Raw genomic sequence first — 22,753 nt, 5'->3', positions numbered from 1 at the left:
TTTTAGAAAGATTATAGTGCTAGAGGGATATTTAATGGTGAAATCACTTACTGTAGTACTCATTTCTGAGAGCAAAGGTCTGAAGTGAAATGAATTTGGTGATCTTTGATTAGTCCTCGTTGGGCAGAGGTCCATGTCTGAAGTCAGCTATGTGTATAATTAGGTATAATTTTTACATCTGTTCAATAGAGGTTAATTGAACTATCATAATAATTGAATTCCAGTACTTCTGATTTTTTCTGTTCCAAGTGTTCCTGTGAGATCAAAGCCAAGTATTCATCATCCAACATTTGTACATTTGTACATTTGTAGGAAATTCTTGTTGCATTCAGTATTTGGTTTGTGGGTTAATACAGGGCATTGGCATTTTTCAAACATCTAAGCACAAGTACAGATTCAAGCTTTCAAAATAAACAAGCAAAAGAAAGAACAAAATGCATGCTACACATAATTTGATTCTATACTGAAAATTCTTCATAACTTAAAGAAACGGTCAAAAGCACATAGGTTAGCAACTGACAAGTGGCAAAGCTGGAAAAATCTAATAATCCTACCCATGTATTTTTCAAGACTTTCACTCTTCTTGTGGTGGTATTTTAGATTCAGTGTGTGTTACACATACTCAGTAAGTAAACATTTTGCATTAACATTGAGCCTGAAATAATACAGCTTTATTTTTTTCCTACAGTCGCAGGTGTGCAAACACATGACAAAAACATATGCGTGAATGCTGTGTTTATTTAGTTTTCTGTATATGTGAGCAGTTGCACACATTTTACAAGGTTACTGTTCACTCATTCAGAAAACTAACAGGTTTTTTTTTTTTACCACTTTCTTACGAGAAAAAAAATAGTAACTGATGAATAGCATCCAATTATATATTCATCTGGGATCCAACATTATTGGATTATTTTTGGCTCACTACACTTGTCAGACCTAGTCTTTAATTTTTTAAGGAAATATTTTCATTTACTGACTTCAGCATTTATGAAGAATATAGACTTATGATATTGAAGTTCTCTGTTCATTCAAATAGGCAAGGTACTGAATAAGTTTTCTTTCACAGAACAGGAAGGAAAGGTATTGTCCATACCCATTTACCAATAAGCTTCTCAGTGAGGACTGTCCACAGAGGTGTCAGAGATGGCCAAGGAGTGCAATTTCACCAGAACTATTTCAGAAATTTTGACAGCATATGAAAAATCATAAAAAAAATTAAAATTCCATCTGAAAGTATTATTTTTTTAAAATAGAAATAGTGCCATATTGTCTCAAGGGCTTTATGAACATTAAGGTTGAATGACCCTGATCTGTCAGCTCACTGGACTACTTCTCTCATGGTACACAGATTTGATATTAGCAGTGTCTCACTTTGACGTAACATGGGAGTTATGGGAGTTACTGTCTCTCTGGGGAGTCCAGCTATAGTGGAAAATAGAGGTGAGGCACAAATATACCACAGTTATTAAATTAAAAATTCAAATTTTTATGTCATTGATCCTCTCAAAGTATTGAGCTTTTTGCTTGTAAATTATTTCTTTTTTAAACTAAAAAGTATAAGTTTCTGAAGGAATATTGGCTATCAATCCATTTTACTTTTAACTTCCAAATAATTTTCTGAAGAAAGTTTCATTAGACATTGTCCCTATTAGTCAAAGGACTGGTGTTACTACCCAAATTAATCCAAGTCTGTAAGTAGTCGTCTCATGAAGTTTTAGTCAGTCAGGCTGGTGGCCTGACTGCAATGCTGTTTCTGTTTCAAGAACTGGAGTCAAAAACAGTGCAGAGTTTTGACAGTGCAGAGAACACAGGACTGATCCCTACAAACACACTTAACCTTTTTTGCAACTAAATCCCATAAACCAACTTTAGTGGTGCAATGAAGTTCATTGTCTGCTAAGTCATTGTGAATCATAAAGTCCCCATTTGTGTGGTATAAATCAACATAACTATTCAACAATTAAATCTACAATGAATATATTTTTTAAATTGCCAAGCATTATGTTTCATTTTACAAGCTTGCACATGCATTCTTTACAACCTACTGTCGTGTAATGCTTTATAAATGATACTTGATAAACAACAGCTGTATAATCTTAGAAATATTCATCAAGAGGCACATATATCCATGGTAAATCACTTTTGACTTGTACAATGCTGGTGGCTGGCATATATTCTCTGAACTGCTTACATGTGGAATGTAATACGACATGGCACTATACTTCTGTGAGACAAAAATACATTCAGAAAACATACTAGGGTATCAATTGCAAGCAAGAATGAAAAATGTTTGTCAAGTGCACAGTTGCAAAGTGTAAATCTCATAGTAGATGCTATATTTATGTGATACCACTATGTATGTTTTGCATAATAATGCAAAATAATATCTATTTTCAAATTGGACTTCATTGCACCAATTTTCACAATTTATTGGCACTGAATAATAAAGCTTAGGGAAGATGTGGTATCGGGGATTGTCTTTGTTCTCCCATAAATTAAACCAAGCTGCAGCTCCTTTATTTCTCTCAGCTGTTAGCATTCTACTAATTCCCTAGATTATGTCATAGTTTATTTCCTATCTGTTACACACATTTCAACTTTCAGAAAAGTCCTTGGGAGGCAGAATATAAAATAAAAGGCTTCAGGTAGTCTTTCAGATGCTTCTCTGTGACTTTTGCAGAGCTAGATACAGCAGTTCATATGTAAGTGAGTTTTGGGGAAGGAGAGATAAGGAGAGGAGAACATCATTCTCATGCTGATGGCAACTCGGTACTGATGCTGTTACACAGCAGTGGGACTAAAGAATTGAAGTGCACTGTGATTGCTACCTTTGGGCTCTGTGCTGAATTGAATAGCTCATTATAGCAGCCTCTAGCTTTATTGAGACCGTGCAGTTTCTATTTAACATTTACACTATAAGGTTACAAGTATTGTTCAAGAAGCACCATTTATATTTTGTTTAGTATCTTCTGAGGAAGCCAAAGTCTGAGGTACAAACTGTATCTACTCCACTCAAACAACAATTTCTGTGACACAAGCTATGCTTGTTTTTTAAAAATCATGGATAGGAGTCTCCTCACCTAATCAAGCAAAACACACCCAGCATAAACCCCTCAGCTAGGCTTCCTCTAATACCCAATGGAAAAAAACAGACCAATTAATCCCATCCTAGATACTACCTGAGAAAAGAAGATGAACCTCCCTGTGGAGGGTGTGCAGACTCTAGAGACAGCCTAAAAGGTTTCCTTAGAGTAGAAATACTTTTTTTTTTTTACAGGGTAGTGTGAAGTGAGATGAGTGCAGCCAGCTGTGTCCCTTTTAGTGTCTGTGCAGCAGCCATCCCCTCAGCACAGCTGCCCTTAACTACAGAGCACATGGGGGTTGTGTGCATGTGGCACAATTTAGTGCAGCTGTGCAAGTGAAATTTCATTCAGAGAAGTAGCTTAGTTTACCTGATCTGTTGTGTCTGCCTAAAATTAGGAATTTGATTTATGACTGTGTAAATAGCTTTCATATGAGTTACACAAAGCAGTAGAAAACCTTTTTTTTCCAGCATAACCCTACAGGATCTGGAGCTGTTTGAGGAAGATGTTGCTTGAACAGGCTTTCTACTAGTTGTTTGTATCCATGATACACACTTAGAGGAATTTGCTCTCTGCTGTTCTGCATTTGTGTCTGCGTTACCCCAAGATATCTCAGGTTTTTGACTGAAGTTGATGGAGTCTCTTTATATCCTCTTATCTCCACCATGGAAAGAGGAAAAGCTGGAACATATCTTTTATTCACTTATAGGGGCATAAGTTAGGCAGGAGCTCTCAAGAAAGGAGGTGCTGCACAGGAAGTCTCCTGGCAGTCTAATTAGAAGATGACCTTTGGGCTGGGGGGAAAATTGCATACTTCTGAGACAAATAGTGGAAAACAAAGGAATTTTGCTTATTTCTCAAGTCTGGAAATATAACTCACACAAGACAACAGATTTCCCTGTTCCATTTCTTGCTCATTAGAAGTTATTAGGAAGTGTAGAAAGTACATTTTCTTTGCCCTTTTATTTTCCTATTCAGGAACTCAAATAAATTTATTGGTACTTTAATCTGTTGTGTTGGCATCTCTGGTTTTATCTATGCATTATGTCTATGTTTTTTTGTGAACAGATACAGGTCCTGCCATGTATTTACCCCTACAACCTGTTTTAGACCTTTTTAAACAATGTGATCATCAGTAGTTTATCTTCTTCTAAACATTTCTATAGAAACAAAGACCAGTTCTACTAAACCAAATCCAAAAGCAGAAGAGATCTTACTGGTCTACATTTCTGCACAAGTGAGAACAAGTAGCAAAAGTAAAAAAAGTTTAAAAGTTTCTTCAGTTAGGCACAAGCTAAATTTACAGTTTGAAAGCAGCAGAGCAAGTATTCATAAATTGAAGTTGTACTTCAGCTCACTATTAATGTCATCCTGCTAACAACGTAGGACAAAAAAGCTTTACAGTGCATACTACTACTGATTAATTCTTAGCTATAGAAGACCTTGCCTTTCTGGTGACATGAAGGTTTCTAACAGAAGGCAAAGACAGGTACTTGAGAAACAAAGCATATAGAGGCATCTTTTTCCCCTTCTATTCTATTCTAGCTTTTGTTCGTTGTTTGGATTTCCTGAAACAGAGGCAACATCTGTAGAATTGTGTTTAAATTCATTAATGAGCCACTTCCCCAGGGACTCATCTAATCCTTTTCTTGATTCATTTTAATTTTGGTCTCCACCCTGAAGCAATGAGTTCCACAGTTATATTATGTATTAAAGCATTTTCTTTTGTTTGCTTTAAAACTGCTGTGCTCGGAATGTGCTCCATTTCTTAACGTGATGAAAATCAGTGAATAACAATTCACTACCTACACTCTTGAAACAATTTTTTGTTTTATAAATGTGTCGTGTTTTTAACATAAAATGTGCTGATGGGTTTTTTTTGCCAAGATTATTGCCATCTTTACCTCTGTTTAGTTCTACTGAAAGGCTTTTGAAACAGGGTAACTGGACTTGTATGCAGCATTAAATGTGTTATACATATGAGTTTTATTGTTGTTTTCTGTTTTGCTCTCAGTTTGTTTCCTAAAAAATCCTACAACTGTAGTTGACTCCAATTATGCCATCAACTTGCAGATTATTTTATAGAATAAACCCCAGTAACACTGGATTCTCTGTCCAGGATAGAAATAGTACATTCAGAGCCCATTATTTTAGTTATCAAGACTGATTTACTCCAAATGCATTATCCTGCACTTATTGATAATGAGATTTATTTGCCATTTTACTTCACTGTTCTTTACAGTGAGCTCTGGAAGTCCCTGATGTCTTACACCTCAGAAAGTCCCTTTGCCAGGTAGCACAGGAGAATGATGAGCCATACAGATCCAACTACAGATATTTAGGGGACTTGTTGGTTGAGAAAGTTAACCACTTACAGCTATTCTTTGTCATCTGCCTTTAAGTCATTACTAATCCATGGCAACAGCTTCCTGTTAGCCCCATGGTAATTTATTTTGTAGAAACCTTTAATGAAGAAATACATCAAAAGCCTTTTAAAAATCCAAGTACTCTATAGCAGTAGGATCACTGTAATCCACATGCTTGTTGAGAGTTAAAAAAAATTCAAATGTATTTGTAAGAAATATCTTCCCTCACTAGAACAGTGTATTGTGCAATATACTTTTTTTGTCCAGATGTCTATTAATATCATCCTATATTACAGTTTTACCATTTTGCCTGTACAGAAAGCAGACCTGCAGTCTATAGATCCAAGATCTCTCTGGAGTCCTTCATAAAGATTGGTGTCACATTTCCCACCTTCTGTTCCTCTGGCAATAGGTTAGACACCACTGTTAGTAGTGTAGCGATTTTATATTTGGGCTCCGTTATAAATCTTCAGTGAATACCATCTGTTCCTGGAGATTTCTTACTGCTCAGTGTGTCAATTTGCTCTAAAGCCTTTTCTATTGACACTTGAATTTGAGCCAATTCCTCAGCCTTATCTCCCATAAGGAATGACTGATATCAGGACCTCATTCTCTTCTGTAATGAACACTGATGCAATAAATTAATATAGCTTTCCAGCAATAGCCTCATCTTCCTTGAACATTCCTTTCATGCCTTGATTGCCTATTGGTCCCATCTGAATCTCTGTCAGGCTTTCTGGTAATGGTATGTTTGAAAAAAGTTTTATTAATAGGTTACCTGTCCTTACAGTTACTACTTCAAATCCCTTCTGGCCTGTCATACAGCATCTCTGTATTCAGCTCTCTGACATTTATACTCTTTTCTCTTCTGTTTGTTTGGATGCAGCTCCCAGTCTTCACCTCTGACAGTTTTCTCTGCTTTAGTATTTAACATAGGCCAGCTGATTTTTTGTTTCTAATTTATATTTTTAATGATTGCATATATTTTCTCTGTATCTCTAATATGGAGCCTCTCTAAATTGTCTTCCTGAAAGTGTTATACTCCGCTGATGGCTGCTTTTCATTTTTATTTCACTCTTTCACCATTTCATATTGTTTTTATTTTTGAAGATTTTGGTATTGTGGCACATTTCGGACCTTTCCCCTTCCAATAATGAGGATAATTAATGTGGTCACTATTAGGGGGCTCTGTATAGGTCGATATCTGTTTCCTGGGTATCTGCTCCATAAATCAATAATCTCTGATACCTAAAAAATTGCCTAGAAACAAGTGTACCTAGAAATAACATTTTTTAGATAAATTAATTTGTTTTCAGAAAATCTACTTTCATTTGCCACAGAAAAAAAGTTACTAGGGGGAAAAGAAGATGCTACCTAGATTTAGACCTTTTCTACTGAAAATTGCAATACATTTATATGATATGGATTATACTATCTGCTATATAACAGTGCAATTCTTGATTTTACTCTGAAAATTTTACTTTTTCCTTTACCCAATGTAAGTCTGATAATTTCAGGGGATCTGCTGTTCTGATTTACACTAAAGTAGAAGTAAGATCAGGTCTTAAATCTGCAGATGTATCTAAAAGGGATACTATAATTTGTAATAGTTGTAGATATATGCACTGTGTGGTCATTTTCAATAAAGCTTTTATTCCATCTGGCTTTCTTTCTTCATAATTGTTTTAAATTTATGGCTTACATGATGTATTTTCCAGTGAAATTACCAATGAGACTCAAGAACTCCACAATTCTTCTGACTAGTTAACTTTCATCTTCCCTGCTAATCTGTGTACTTATGAAGGAATTTAGCAATAAATCAGCAATAACACAGTTATTTTAACAAAACCAAATGTCATCCATTCACTTGACTTCCGGTCCCAACACAGCCAAAATGCCACAGGGTGATCAGGAGATGAGTTTAAGTGCTACACAACAGTGCATTTAGTTTTTCCATTTGTCATATCATGTCAACTCATACTCTTCAACATCTTGCCACTTAAGATGTAAGCAGGAATAGCTGTCAATATAATCTTCAGGACATCTACAAACAAAATTAATCAGCTGAACACAAGGGTGACTAACAAATTCCAAAGAGAATCAAAAGTCTTCTCTGGAAGGAGAAGAGATCTCAGTGCTTTGCTTTGGAGTTTATCTGTGTCACTGCCCTGCAGTCTTGTACTAAGTGCTTTCTTCTGATATTTTGCACCAGTGGACATGAACCTCCCCATGCATGTTTTACCAGGAATCCCATTCAGTCACAAGAGGTATAACAGGTCCATGGATTTCCACACAAGGAAAGTTGTGAACCTCACGGAGAAATTTCAAATTAAAAGAGTTTTAAAGGGTGGGTATAAATAATAAGAAATAGTTAAAAAAAAAATATGTGGAGTGAAAAGTTGTGAGTGGTAGTAATATATGGAACTTTGTCCAAATTAAAGGCATATTTAATTCTGGTACTGTTCCTGTCATTTATTTTCTTGTGTAATGTGAAAGAGATTTTCTTACTGAGCTAAGACTATTTAGTTAGCTGATATCAAAAACCTAAGAAAATGTTGCTGTGGAACCTCCTTCCTGCAGTAGAATTTATATTGTTCAGAATCATGGGGGCAACTCTTATGTTTCTGTGCCAAGTCAGCTTCTCTCTTTACACCAGTCTTAAATGTTCAGGAGTTGGAAGGCAAGAAAATGGCTTTTCTTACTGAATATTTTGTTGCAGTAGAGAGAAATTCTTTCTGATCTGTGACAGGTACTGGCACAAAGTTCTGGCAACCCAAAGCTGATAAAAACCAGCTCTGATTATGCCCGTTTCTTGCCATCAAATGTTGCGTGCTTCTGTCATTCCAAGTAAATCCATCCAACTCGTGAATCATAATCTATCAGAGGATGCTTTTTTCTTTCAGATTCCAGTGATATTTATTCTCTACTTCTGGTTCCTGCTTTCACACTTAGTTTAAATCCTATGTGCAATTGTTACTTAACTATTCAACTACTTGCTTGGTTTTCATATGTGTAATTCAAATTAAATTACTAACAAATAAAAATGTTCCTTACATTTTATTTTCATTTCTGTAAAGAAGAGTTAATTGTTTTGTTATCTCTATCAAAAGTTTTTTCCAATGTCAGAAAAAGCTGCAACTATTTTTACTTCTTTCTTGAATGAGGGTGTATTTCTTGGACTGCACTGGGGCCTTTTTTCTTTTTCTTGTTTTTTGTAACTAAGAGGGGATTTGTGTTCAATTTAGATCATTACGTGACATTACATTTTTGTAATTTAGCCCTGGCAGCTGGTAAAATAAGACAAAGGAAAGACAAAAATATATTGGTTCTTTTTAATCTTCCATAGACCCTATCATTGCTGTTTCTCTTTCCAAGACAGGGGAGTTGAAGACTTTGGCTCCATTTCGTCCTTATTCGTTTATGCACCTTATCAAGAAGAGCTGATTCCAAAGTGTGACATCTTTGCTTTATGGATGCTATTGACAAGAAATTGTTGAATTTCATACCTTCATTACAGCACTCCCTCCCTTGAGCCACTAGGAGTGACACAGGTTCTCTCCAGTGATGCAGCCTCCTCAAGTTCTAAAATCTGAGGTTTGTGCACAGCAGTTTTAACAACATGTGCGAGTATTATGACTACTGTATTTTATCAGAGGTAGGATATTATGAGAGGAAGGGACTGCTTGTGAAAGAAATTATAGTGCATAGTGCTTTGGCTCTATATCCTGGAGGTAAACTGACTGATATTTTAATTTCCTTGGACTCTTTTAAAAGCTCTCTAAATGAAGGTTCTGAAGAAAATACATAACTTTGCTTATCGTATTTTATGGTTATTACTATGTACACATTAAATGTGAATTAATGCAATAAAACAGTACATTTCACATAAAAAATACTATGAATTTCACTGCTGGTGCTGACACGGCACATGTATCAATGTAATTATGGGTTACAAATCGTTGGTAAGAGAGGCAGTGTTACAGTTTTTGAAATTCCTCCATTTTGTGAACTCAGAAAAAATGCTGCAGCTTGTATTTAATCTATGTTTATAATTTATAAATTAAAAAATCAATATTGATACCAGATTTATCTTTAGTTTGATGACAGAGTAAATATGCATGTGGAATGTACTGGTGCCAGTGAAAATGTTGGGACTGGCTCTTCCCTGGATTAGTTTGATGGTGTGAAACCATCACAGACAAGTGAACAGAAGAACTCTGAGGCTTTTTGCTTCTGCAGGACAATCACAGGCCTGACACATCAGGGAGCTCTCTGTTTAGGACTCGCAACATTTGCTTTGGCTCCACATATTTGTCTGAGGATGTCTGGACTGTGTTTGTTTTTTCATAAATCACTGATCAAAAATGTGTCTTTTAAGCATTTGTTGCCACAGGCTCCCAGCTGGGTAATAATTAGCATTGACTCCAAGATTCTCAGAAGGTTGATCTATCACTTTATTATACTGTACTTCTTAAGAAACCCATCACCCTTACAGACAGTCACAATACAGGTGGACCCAATTGGTCCTTCCATCTAAATACTATTACTATTGGTTAATTAAGAAGCCACCCTTTGGTAAACAAATCTCCATAACTCATCCCACAGGTTCACAACAAAAAGGTGCAGCAAGTGAAGATAAGAATTGTTTATCATTCTTTTCTCTGATCTTCTCACAGCCTTTTCCAGGACAATGCTGGGAAAGTTGTGTGTTGCTTTCTGTGGCCAGAGAGCTCCCACAAGCATTTATGCAGAACAGTGAATCTGCAAACTCTCCTATTCTGAAGATAGCAAATAGCAAAATTCAGTGTGCCCATACCTGTGTATCTAAGAACTTGGATGAACAACTGAGTTATGATGACTTAAACCACTGCCAAATACTCACACCAGATGCACCTCATGCTGAAAATCTCTAGCAGAGGTTGAAGCCTGTACATTTTACTTTATGCTTCCCATAATTGAAAACTTAGTAGATAATCAGTTACCATGGCTCAACTGAGATATACTATCCCAAACAGCTGGGATAATTCAGCTGTACATCTGAGGTCATGAACAGGATATTTATTTTTTTACCATATTATTTGTTCTGCTGTGTCATTCGTTCATTGTCCATTGAAAATCAATACAGTCTTCCTACATTTATGCTTCACAGATTTGTCTTAATACCACTTTTATAGTCTTTTACATCATCCACAAGCATACTTTGTCTTGCTGCTACATATAAGTGTGGAATTTCCTTCCATTTCTGATCCTCTGGTCTTTCAAATCCCTCCTTCAGTATCAGGTCTTCCAAAAAGCTTACCTACGTTAATCCATCAAGATAAGAAATGTTGTCATGACCCTAGTATTCAGAAAAATACAGGCATCCTAGTACCTGAGGAGTACCCTAAATGAGGAGGAGGTCAGTAAATTTATTGGATATACCACTAGTTTCCAATAAATGAAGAGTAGTCCCTTACACATCAGTGCTAGAGGTGAGTCTCAGCACAGCAACAATAAAAATCCTGATCAAGCAGATGGGTAACTGGTTGAAGGGGACTGAGGGAAAGGAGCAAGATTGGAAGGGGAGGGAAAACAAATGAGTAGATCTCAGCTAAAAGAAGTAAACTGGACTGAAATTGTTAAAACTGTGGGAAGCTGGGTTTAGACCTTAGGTACCTCATTCATTTGAATCAGAGGACCATTTAAGTTGGAACAGTCCTTTAAAATTATCAACTCCAACCACTAAACTAACACTGCCAAGCCAAGCCCACCTCTAAACCATAAGTCCCTAAGTGCCACGTCTGCATGTCTTTTAAATTCCTCCAAGCAGGTACTCAACTACTTCCCTGAGCAGTGTTTTCCAATGCTTGATAACCCTTTCACTCAATAAATTTTTCCTTACACCCAAGCTAAATCTCCCCTGCTGCAACTTGAGGCTATTCTGCCTTGTCCTGTCATTTGTTACCTGAGACAAGAGACCAACCCAAGAGACCCCCTTGCTACAACTTTCCTTCAGGCAGTTGTAGGGAATGATAAACCCCAGCTCCTTCAGCCACTCCTCATTAGACTTGTGCTCCAGACCCTTTACCACCTTTATTGCCCTCCTCTGGACATGCCCTGGCACCCCAATGTCTTTATTTTAGTGAAGGTCTCAGAACTGAACAGGATTCAGGCTGAGAACAGGAGGATGATCATGCCCTAACCATGAAAATGTCAGTGTCCTATATATTAATACAGCTATTATTTGTTGTTTCTTTGTAAGAATAAATTATTAGAAAGTATCCAAACTTTAAAACCACTAGGTATTATAACAATATAAGTATTTCAAGAGATTAATCATCTTCTATGAGTATATGAGCAGTTTCCTTTCCAGCTTAGTGTCCCTTGTCAACACTTTCATTATCCACCAAAGACCCAAGATGCAGATGGTCAGCACCTGCTTGCTTCAGGCATTGGTTCAGTTGTACACAGTCCTAAGTGCACTGTCACTGCTTAACAAATACATCATAAATAATTACTGTAATTAATACTGAAGCTACTTCCTTGGGCTACTCATGCTTTCTGTGTCAGTTCTGTGCATGTAATAGTGCTAATCTTTAAGGCTAAGTAGTTATTAAATTCTTCGAGTTTGGTGAGCTGTTTCCAGCAGCAGAAAAAATTAAATATCATTAGAAATTTGCCTCGTATTTCTGTTTATCCTCAGAGAATTTAATCAGTTCTTGCTTGTCTGAACATGTTAGGAATCAGTCAAAAGGAGACTGCTCATAATCCCTAATCACCTTTTCAAATTTTTCTACCTAGTCCTGAAACGCTGTCCCTTAGCCACACTTCCACAATTCCTTTGCTATCTTCTGAGATTTCCTGCTGCCTTTGTAGTGGAATCTAACTCAAATATATTTACAAATAAGTCAGAACAATACTCTCTGTATTTCCATTCAGACTCCAGGGAAAACTCAAAACTATGTAGTTCTACAGATATTTTCTCCAGTGACAAATATAATTTAAAAGGGTCCTTCCACTATCTGCACTTTTTACCTGTTTCTATCTTGTTTTAGCCTCTCTATACTGCATTAAGTCCTCTCTGAATTACCAGTGCAAATGTTTATGGATTATAATGTATGCTTCATCACTGTCATGCTCCAAGGTAATAATTCCTTTTCTTATATTTGCAAACCTTAAAATAAATTTAAAAGCACCAATAGTGGATTTTTTCATGGATTTACCTTAGCACACAGCCTTACTGCCCAACTTGCAATTGCAGAAGAGAAGAAAGAGCAGAAACAAACAGGAACAAAGGGTTATTTTGTCTGCTGCTGAAAAAAAAATAAAATAAAGCAATACCAAAACACGCCTACAGCTCTCATAGCTCAGAGTTTATCCCAACCTTGTGTACTGGTTTGTGATGGAGACACAGTCTGGTCTTGTTCTGAAATAAAGACAAATGTGGTTGTTACCTGGTTTAACCTGACTTGAAAGTAGCAATTATACTTACAGGTACCACAAGGCTTGTGATGGCCAAAAGATCATAGATGTTCTCTGGGAACCAGCCCACCTCTAAGAGAGCTGCATCTTGCTGCACTGGACTGTTTCAGTTTTTCCTAGCACCTAGAACTAGCTGATATCAATTAGCTATCCTGTCTTTCTTCTTAGTTTCTATGGGCAATCTGAAAATATCATGGCAGAGGCTCAAGAAATGAAAGGGGACAATTGACTTTGATGATATGCTATGTATTTTGTTACTTTTAGAACTCTTTGCTGGCACACAGCCTTAGGGATGTTTAGTTATTATCACTGTTGTCAGTTCTGAACACTAAAATTTACTGTATTTGATGTTTAAATCTCAACTCAAGGCTGTAATATCTATAAAGAAAATATTGCCATAAAGATTAAACTCTGAAAGGGTTGTTCACATCCACGAGCAGACAGAGGAATAAATACTAAAAACCTTATCTTTTTCTATTTCTCTGAGATGCAAGAACCAATATGAAAAACATTTATTTCTATTTCAGAGAAAATACTTTTAACAATACATAATCATTATCAGTCAATACTCAGATGTTGATAGTAATTGCTTGGAAGATGTTTTTCATTATGACCTTTAAATGCCACAGTCATGAGCGATGATGTACAAAGAATATTCCTTCATTTCAATATCTAGTAGGAAAAAATTAAATTGCTTTTGAGTATAAGCAATATGTATGATAGTGGGACATATCTACACATTGGGTCACCCTGCATAGTGAGCAATGAACAGGATAACACTCTGAATTTGAAATCATCACCTTTGGGCATGGCATTTCTTGCTGCAAACAACCCTCAATTCATTACTCTTTAAATACCATGTCAATGCTTTTTCTATTATCCATCTCACTTTTTTCTCAATAGTACATTAAACGCACAATACAAAAATATTTTCCCAAATGCAGCCTTAACATATTAGTGTTTGCCTAATTGTCAGCAGCAAGATTTTGCATTAATTTTACAATTTTATCTAGCTATGAAACTAATAGGATTATTCAGAATCATGTTAATAATATGTTTTCTCAATTTTGGAGCTGCAAAATTCTTATGTTGTGTCACATTATTCAAAAGGAGGAGCTGAGATGAAACTTTCTGTATGGGGAAGGTACTCAGTAATTGCCTTTTTAGAATTTTTTGCACCTCCTTTTGAATTATTTCAAATTATGTGATCAATTTGATGCTGGCCATAATTAATTGAAAAGAATACTGTGGGGTCAATAAGTCTTACTACTGTTGAGAGTATCCTGCATGTATTGGCTAAATCTTATATGCAAATGATGATTTTTTTTTTTTTCATTCAAATATCTAGGAAGTAATTGCTGTAACTGATTAATTTTAAAATAAAGAGCAAATGTGAAATTAGACACATAAAAGCTGCATATTTATTCTTGTTGAGGTACTTATATTTGTTGAAATATGGTAATTCAGCAGCAGAAATACTGCTTAGGAAGCAGATAATTACTCTTATAAATCAGATGATCTTCAGAATAAAATGATATATTCACAAATGAGAAGAGTGTCCCCAAACCCTGGCTGCTTACCAAAAGGAAAAAGAAAATATTTGTAACATTTTATATTGTGGAATGAAGCACATGAGGAGTGGGAAAAACTAATTTTCTGAAAGTGGTGGAACTGACACCATTTTGGTTTTTTTTTTTCTTTTTTTTCTTTTCTCTCAGATCTCTCCTTTGCATTTAACTTCCCTTTTATGCCCCTTTACACCCAGTAATCTCCAAGCTCTTTTAAATCATTAATGAATGAACCAGGCTGAACCAGGCTGAACCAGGCCTCCCACTGATTTTATAAAGCAGGAACATATAATTAGGCTAATTTACAGGAGAAAGAGCTGATGTACTGGAAGGGTGAATGACAAATCCAGGATCCCAAAGGACACCCAAACCAGAATCAGTTATAAAACCTATGCCTTTTAATAGCAATTCTATTTTTTCACCCGATCCACTTTTACAGTAGTTGTACAGGAATGGGAGCTAATGTAAAATACCATCTCCCCCTACAAAGGGAGTTGTGCTAAAGTACTGGCCAGCTAAAAGCACTTGTCAAATTAATAAGGTGATCAAGCTAATGCCTTCTTCTCTCACCACAAGCTCAGGCAGGCAGGATCCAGCCTTGTGTCCAGATCCACAGCTGGCAGAGGGAGATGCCCCTGTGCCCCTGCAAATCTAGGCCTGTTCAATAAGAACACAAAAAAAAAAAAAAATCTGTTGCCATGACTTTAAAAAAAGATTTTGCTTAATGGACATTGAGGAAAAGGAAACAAACTAACCAAAGTGCAACTCAACCCTTACCATTAAGTCCACTGTGAAAGCTGCATTGAAGCCATAAAATGACTCTGTGACTCAGTGAAGGGCTCAGTTTTTGTCAATCCTTTATTTAAAGCTCCGCTGACCTAACCATGTAAAGCAAAATCATCTTCAACCTGTATTTGTGCGGTGATTAAGTCTGCATGAGCTCCAAAGGCAGCCACAGCTGACAGTAGAGAAGAGGGTCTTGGGATATTCAGCTGTGATATGTTGCTTCTGTGAAGGTCATCTCTTCTTTCAATCACAGTGAATGATTGACTCCACATGAAGTTCATATTGCACGACGTACTTTCAGAAATGATTCATGTTAATGGTGTATCTCAAGGGATTGATGTTCAACAGAAGCTACATCTCAAGCTTAAAAAGTGATTTAGCAATATGAAAGCCTACAAACCAAAGCTCATGTAGAGACATTTGATGGTAAACATCAGAGAATAAATACAACTAAGAGTCATAAAATTGGATAGACAATAAATCTGACTGTTTAAGACCTTTCAGGGCTCAAATCATAGAACCAACATCACTTACGTAGCCATTCCTAGATTCAGCTGTGCATCTTTCCCTGAGGTGAAAACAGAAGACATTTTCAGCATTCTGACAGGTTGGAGCCTCTTAGGGAAGTAGCTATGTCAAAAAACATAACAAAGCACAGTTCTGAGGAAATACAAGTCCCCAACACCACCCTCTCTCCTCACCTCAGTAGCTCATGGGACATACTTTCTGCAGAGTGGCACTGGAAACTTTATCTGGATTTAGAAGCATGGCAATGCCATACTCAGGCTGTGGCTGGGAGGAGAGGTGACATACCGTGCCTTTCTCCTCTAGAACTACTGCTCCTCTGCCTCCTCCAAGGCCAACATTCCTCTGCTCTCACACACATGGAAGTGTTTATTGGTTAATGTTGAGCACATGAACACACACCCCGTTATTGGAAAAGACAGATTATGCCAAGGTTTCTCCATCACTCATCACTATGCCAAGGTTTCTCCATCTCTGACCCAGCTGTAAGTTTTGTGAGGAGACCTGGTGGCTGGCAGCCTGCTGGAACTACTGGTGAGTGCTTAAAGAAGAGGTTGTGAGGCTGGAAGTCATGCAGATGTCTGCTCATATCCGGACAGGGTTATGCAGGGGTGGATTTTTTATTAGCATTCCAAAGCACTTTTTTGTATTTTGTCAAATGTTGACATTGATGGGGGAAAGGGATTGTACTTGACCAAATATAAATATATAAAACACTAAGTCAAAAAAGAAAACATTACATATCTCAGATTTCAACTGAAGTTTGAGAGGGATTTCTGCTGAGGAGAGGTGGTCTTCTGTTTGCAGTTGTCTGGGTTTACATAGGCATAAGAAAATAAGTGGATTTTTAAAGATCAGGTCAGTAATTTTGAAGATTATCTCGGTATATATTTGTTGTCCTTATTAATATGTTATGGTAGGACTAAAAATATCTTTTCTGTATTGGGCTCAGAAATGTAAGTTATCTCCAACTTCTTCTGTCCAAATAATACATCTAGCACGCTGAGCTTCAGAGGAAGTTATACAAACCTCACAGCCAGTGAGTGCTATGTGATAAGTATTTACCATTTTTAAAAGACACTACTTATGATAGGTTTATGTAGTCTTGATATCGATATTATTGTCCAATCATTTTTTCTCTTACTGAATTCTTTGTCTCAAAGATTTCTAATGGTAGTGAATTTCACACCTGAAATACTGAAAAAGGGTTGAGCTTTATGCTGCTTGCTTGCACCAAATGGCTCCCTCACTTTACAAAAAAGCTCAAGCTGTGGGTCCCTGACTGCCTGCTCCAGAGCATCCAGTATTGTACAGACTCATGCAGAGTGAGCAGCTTTTATCATCTCTAGGGAGAGTCTTTTCTTTCTCCTTCAGCATCCATGTGGAGGCTGGGTGACACCAGCCCACCGTGTTACATCTCTGTCCCTGTAGCATTCCACTGCTCTCCACATTCATGATTGCCACTGCCCACTGCACAGTCCCACAGCTGATTTGCTGTTTCAACTGCAGTTGCACGTTGGTCTGTGTACAATGAAGTCCCAGGTCTCCTTTAGATGTTATAATCAGCTTAAAGCTTTCCAGGTTGAACAGATTCCTTTTCTTTGCAGTTAGATTTTGATGCTCTTTGTTATCACTCTGACTTTTCACCTATCTTATTTAAGTTTCTTTAATACTCTCTACTGTCTCCTCAGGTCCTGTAAAGGTATACAACTTAGTGGCCTCAACAGACTTTGTTGAAATGCTATCCTTTCACCTTTCCAAGTCATTAATGAACTCATTAAACATCATGGCACATCATAAGGAACACCTGGGGCAATTAATACACCACTGTTATGGGATCTGGTAATTTAATCTTACTTGTTTTTCATCTCTAATCAGGTCTAGACTGCAGCAATCTTAAAATCTTATATTTAAAAGGTTCAAACTGTGTCCTGACCTATCTGTTAATGTACATTTATTTAATATTTATAATTAATTCCCCTAGGACTAAGTATAATTGAAAGCCAAAATTCAAAAATCTGTCTAAAATTCTAAAGCCCACTTTGAAAAAAAGCCCTTCCAAATGGTCAGCCTGCTGTGTTATTACCTGCTTAAACTTTTTACACTGGTGCAGTAGGAACTGCATGAAAAATACTTTCTGCTGCTTAAAATATTCCTTTGCCAGATACAGGGTCTTATGCTGCCTTGTCCATCAACTGTTCTGATTTCTGCATATTTTTTTCATCTCTTATCATTTCACTTGTTCTAACTAACTAAATGGAATGCTTCAAGTCTGCTGTAGAACTGAAAGGTGGATAACAGGAGAACGTAAATAACTCATGGAGCAGAGACAGAAATCCAGGATTCCCATATCTCAAGAGATCAACAACACCTATATCTCTTGATAATCTCTCTCTGATTAATGATCAGAGGAACAAGAAATTTATCATAATTCCTCAATGATCTCTGCCCTGATGTTTATCTGTCATTTTTCTAATTACTTTCTTCATGTGAATATAGCCAGTTCTATTAGGGAACTCTCATATTTCTGAAGTTTTTATCTCTAGTCAGACTGTTTTGTACTGTAATTTTTCATACAATTTTCCCATCTATTTTTTTTTTTGTTGCATGTTATAGGATACAAATGAAACTGCTGGTTTTGCCTACTTTGTGAGCAATGGCATTTCTGATTTTCTATTTTTTAAAATGTAAACCGATACACATTTTTCAAGTATGGGCAGACAAAAGGCAAAACAGCATCTCAGAATGGATACATATTCTAGCTATTCTTCTGCCTTCTGAGAAACTGCCCTCAGGGACAAGGGAAGAAAGGCTGAGGGAGCTGGGGTTGTTCAGCCTGGAGAAGAGAAGGCTCCAGGCAGACCTTACTGCAGCTTGTGAGAAAGGTGGGTGAAAAACTTTTATAAGGGCCTGTTGCAACAGAACAAGGAGAAATTGTTTTGAACTAAAAGAGGATGTATTTAAGTGGGGTATAAGGAAGGAGTATGCTACAAAGAGTGTGGTAAAACACTCTTTGAACAGGTTTCCCAGAGAGGTATGGAAACCATCAGGGTTTGGTTGGATGGGGCTCTGAGCCATCTGATCTAGTTGAGGATGATCCTGTTCATTGTAAGAGGGCTGGACTTCATGACCTTTAAAAGATTCCTTCCAATCCAAACCGTTTTATGATTCTATGAATATCAGAAAATGAATCAGTAAAAAAAGGAAATTAAGAAAAAGAAAAAAAAATCTTCCTAGAAATCTTGAAATTGCCTTGTTTTAATAAGTTCCTAATCAGAATTCTTTATATTTTCTAGTTTAGTGCTAACATGAAGATTCAGTTTTTTCCTAATTTGACCACAAAAGCCCCTGCTTGGCCTCTCTGAAATCAGAAACTTTACTTCATCTACTAGAACCTGCTTTTTTTTAGCAAAGAATAATATGATTTCAGTTGTATTAATTACATCTTCTGAGCTTCAGTAGCTCTAGCAAGGTTAGCAAATGTGGAGATGTAATGGGCCTGTAAAAACATTCCCTGTTTCTTTGAGACTTGGCGATTATTTTTCTTCATCTGCTGAATTAACCAAGCAATGATTAATGTTGTCCTGATAAGTCTTACATAAAAGTGAGACATTAATTTTATCTTTATCATTATAAGACTGTCTAATGTCATGAATGGCTGCAAGAAGTCTGAAAATATTAAATAATTTTGAGAGAAGGCTAACCTTTATATCTAAAAAAAGAAGTCAAGACTATTTTAATTATTTCCTCTTCTTCTAGCAGATACGTGAACTGCAGCTGAGATTTATGTAGTTTACATTTTTTCTGAGTTGCAATGGCCCAAAGGAGGCTGCTTTTCCTTTTGATTAGTTAAAGCATACCTTTCATCAATCTTTTTCTGCCATTCCAGGGAACCTCTGCATGTTGTCCAATTTACACATTTAAAGTTGGAACAGGGGAACTATGTACCAAGAAACCCCTTGCTTTGAGAATACTCCTGAAATACTATTTTTGCTCAACTGTTTACCTGGGCAGCCTAAGAGCACTCCATGATCACAGCCTCTCTTAGATAAAGTAATTTTCTTTGGGTGAATGTTTTACAAGCACAGTAATATCCACATCCTGCTACTGGTTAATTCAGTAGAAAAGTGACCCCATATTTTAAATATTATTCACAGGCATCCATTCAAACTCACAGTGGGAATCTTCAAAAGCACAAATGGAGGGTAAGTCTAAAATTCTTTTTGACTTCCAGCAGGACTGAGACTCCTTGTGGCTCAGAACATCTTCCATAACCAATAAAATGCCAAGCTAAAAACATTGCACTGCAGTGAGGTTGACTTATGCTGAAGATAAGCCAATGTTTCTGAGTTTATTGAAGCTATTGTTTTGGGTAGTTTTATAGCTTAACCTTCAGTAAGTGTTATGAACACCATATCCTTTAAGACTACAAGAACAAGAAATTTATCTAAAAGATAAAATGCCTGATAAGTAATGAAAAGAAAATGCAGGTTTTATATCAAGTTCAAGATTTAATGCATACAAATATGAACTGCAATATGCTTATTGTAGTGTCTGCATTAGGACATGTTTGCAGAGGAGAGGGTGCAAAGTCAGAAGAGGTTTCCCCATGAGCAACACCCTGTGAGGTACCTGACCCAGGCACATGGTGGGGGTCTAGCTGTGCAGTTCCCCCTGTCTCTAAAGTACACTGAAGCTGCAGCCAGTCTTAGTATCCTTAGTATCCTCCATCGTTAATCATGGTATTTCAGTTTATTGTACACTAATTAGATAGACCTGTTGGTTGAAGGAGAAGAATCAACACCACATAATTACTTCATTGTAAAATGTAATGAGCTTTGGAACCTGGCTTACTGTAAAAATTGCAGCATAATAAATAGAACACAGTTTTCCAACTATAAACCAGCAGTGAATTCTGTTAGTGTATTTCTTCATGAAACATGTTTATGTGATAGTCTTCCAATTTTATGGCTGAAGTTTATCACCATAAGGTGCATTTCATGACAGCCAAATAACTGCATTCAGTTAGACTTGTCACCATGTGCCTTCTGTATCAAGACACATGCTGATTGTATCAAATAGTGTTGACTGTCTTTGGCTGCAAATAGAAAAGATGATTACACTGTTCTCTTTAGATGTGATGTAATATTATTCACCTCACTAAAAATTGAAGGTCAAGGTTGTCTAAGAACATGAGAAAGATCATCAATTGAAAGCTTCATAATGTGATGATAATGCACTAAGATAGAGAGCAGTAGTTTTACATTAATATTTCTGTGATTTCTTATGCACAAGGCAGTGCACAGACTACAAACTAAGCAAGTAACTACTGATACATTTATACAGAAAACAGAACAATTCCAGCAATTCTGATGCTACCATATCTTACACTCACAAAGGTCAGTAAAAACAGTTTACACTCTTGTGTGAAATTCAGCAAAGGATTAGCAAATTATCAATGTATTTGTGCCAGAATGTCATTATCGTCTCCCTGAGCCCGTGAGAAAATTTGAGTAAAAAAAGGGGTCGTGATGGAATCCAGTGAAGTAGTTTTAAGGAAGAAGAGTTTGCTCAGGATCATAGCCAAGCCTTGTAAAAGCACTGGCAACAGAGTTTGTATTGAATGCCAGTAGTGGAAATGCTTGAACCTCATTCCACTAGTAAACAAAATATATTGCACACCTTGGTACACACTGTGGAATTTGAATGGAAGTATAAGACCCACAGTAGCTTTAAGGGGAGGCTGATTTCTGTCAGGTGCACCTCAAGCAAGCAGAGCATCAGTGGATGAGAGGCAAGTGGAAGGCAGAGTGTGGAATGGCCGTGTGCCCCTTCCCGGAGCCCGGTGTGGGGATGGCTCTGGCTGCCATGGCAACCACGAGAGGAGCTCCCGCTCCTCTCCTCAGCTGGAGACTCTTGGTCCCCTGCTGCCCTGTCGCCTGTGGCCCTGTGGCAGCCAGACACTCACCCCACCTATCTGAAAAGAGCAGAGATGCAGGAGAGACAAACTGGCCTCTGGTGGGTTCTCAGCTCCCCCCACTAGCATGTGAGAATAGGAAAATTCAGAAGATAAACACAGATTTTAGATTGACAAAATAATCATAAAGAATTAGAGCGTAATCTGTTTGGAAAAGACAGTTTAGTCTAATTTAGGACTGCATACAGAAGTATCTTTATGGTAGACATTGAATGGCATTGTGAAAGCAAAGGAGGACAGGCATTTTCATCCTTAAAATGTTTAATTGTAATCTTTAACCTTAATTTCTCTCATGTAGGACCCCCAGTAAAAGGATAACATAGAATCTACCGAAATAATCTTCATCTAATAATACTGTCTATATTCTTAACATCAACCACACCTTAGTGTATTTTAGTTTAGGAAAACACATAGAGTCTGGAATAATGACAAAAGTTGAAATTATCTTATCTAGAAAATGTTGTATTCAGGGATTAATTTCAATGAGGTTTTAATATAGATTTTATTGCTTTAATTTTAATTTTTCTGTTTTGTTAAATGAGAGTTGTCCCCTTAAGAATACATTTAGAAAGATAAACAAATCATCTTACTAAATAATTTTGATAAAATGTCACCCATGGGGGTGCCGAAATTTTGGTAGATGTTTCAAAAGATCAAATAAAATACTGGCATGATCATCCAGGTTTTCCTTTCAATAAGCAAAGGAAAGTATAAGAAGATATCACAGAAGTTTTGAAAGAGGGAGAGGGAAAGAGAGAGAGAAAGTAAATGATACAGTGAAAAAAGTGAAATTGAAGTCATTGACAGAAAGGAAGTAAGAAGTAGAGGGGCTGCCAAGTGAGTAATGAGCTAGAGCCACAGAGACATGGGTGGGTGGCTCTCAGCTAGAAGCTACTGATGCTGCTCGGAGCACCTCTTGCCCCATCCCCGTGCCAGGGGATCTCTGTTGGGTGCCTGTTGTTTCTCTGTTGTTGCTGCCCTTAAATT

The 22,753-nt window shown here is 36.9% G+C and overlaps 1 long non-coding RNA gene across 1 annotated transcript; it reads right to left on the bottom strand.

Moving 5' to 3' along the window:
- Nucleotides 1-1,767: 1,767 nt before the first annotated feature.
- LOC146768200 (uncharacterized) lies at nucleotides 1,768-21,678 on the bottom strand. Its single transcript, XR_014951999.1, has 4 exons — nucleotides 15,988-21,678; nucleotides 15,799-15,894; nucleotides 15,256-15,386; nucleotides 1,768-15,135 (listed from the first exon to the last, which is right to left on the bottom strand). It is a non-coding gene; the product is annotated as an uncharacterized LOC146768200 (long non-coding RNA).
- Between the last annotated feature and the right edge of the window lie 1,075 nt (nucleotides 21,679-22,753).

The sequence above is a fragment of the Lonchura striata genome, chromosome 2, assembly GCF_050655825.1.
Source record: "Lonchura striata isolate lonStrDom1 chromosome 2, ASM5065582v1, whole genome shotgun sequence".
NCBI classification, from domain to species: Eukaryota; Metazoa; Chordata; class Aves; order Passeriformes; family Estrildidae; genus Lonchura; species Lonchura striata.
This window is presented reverse-complemented; position numbering and strand designations above follow the sequence as displayed.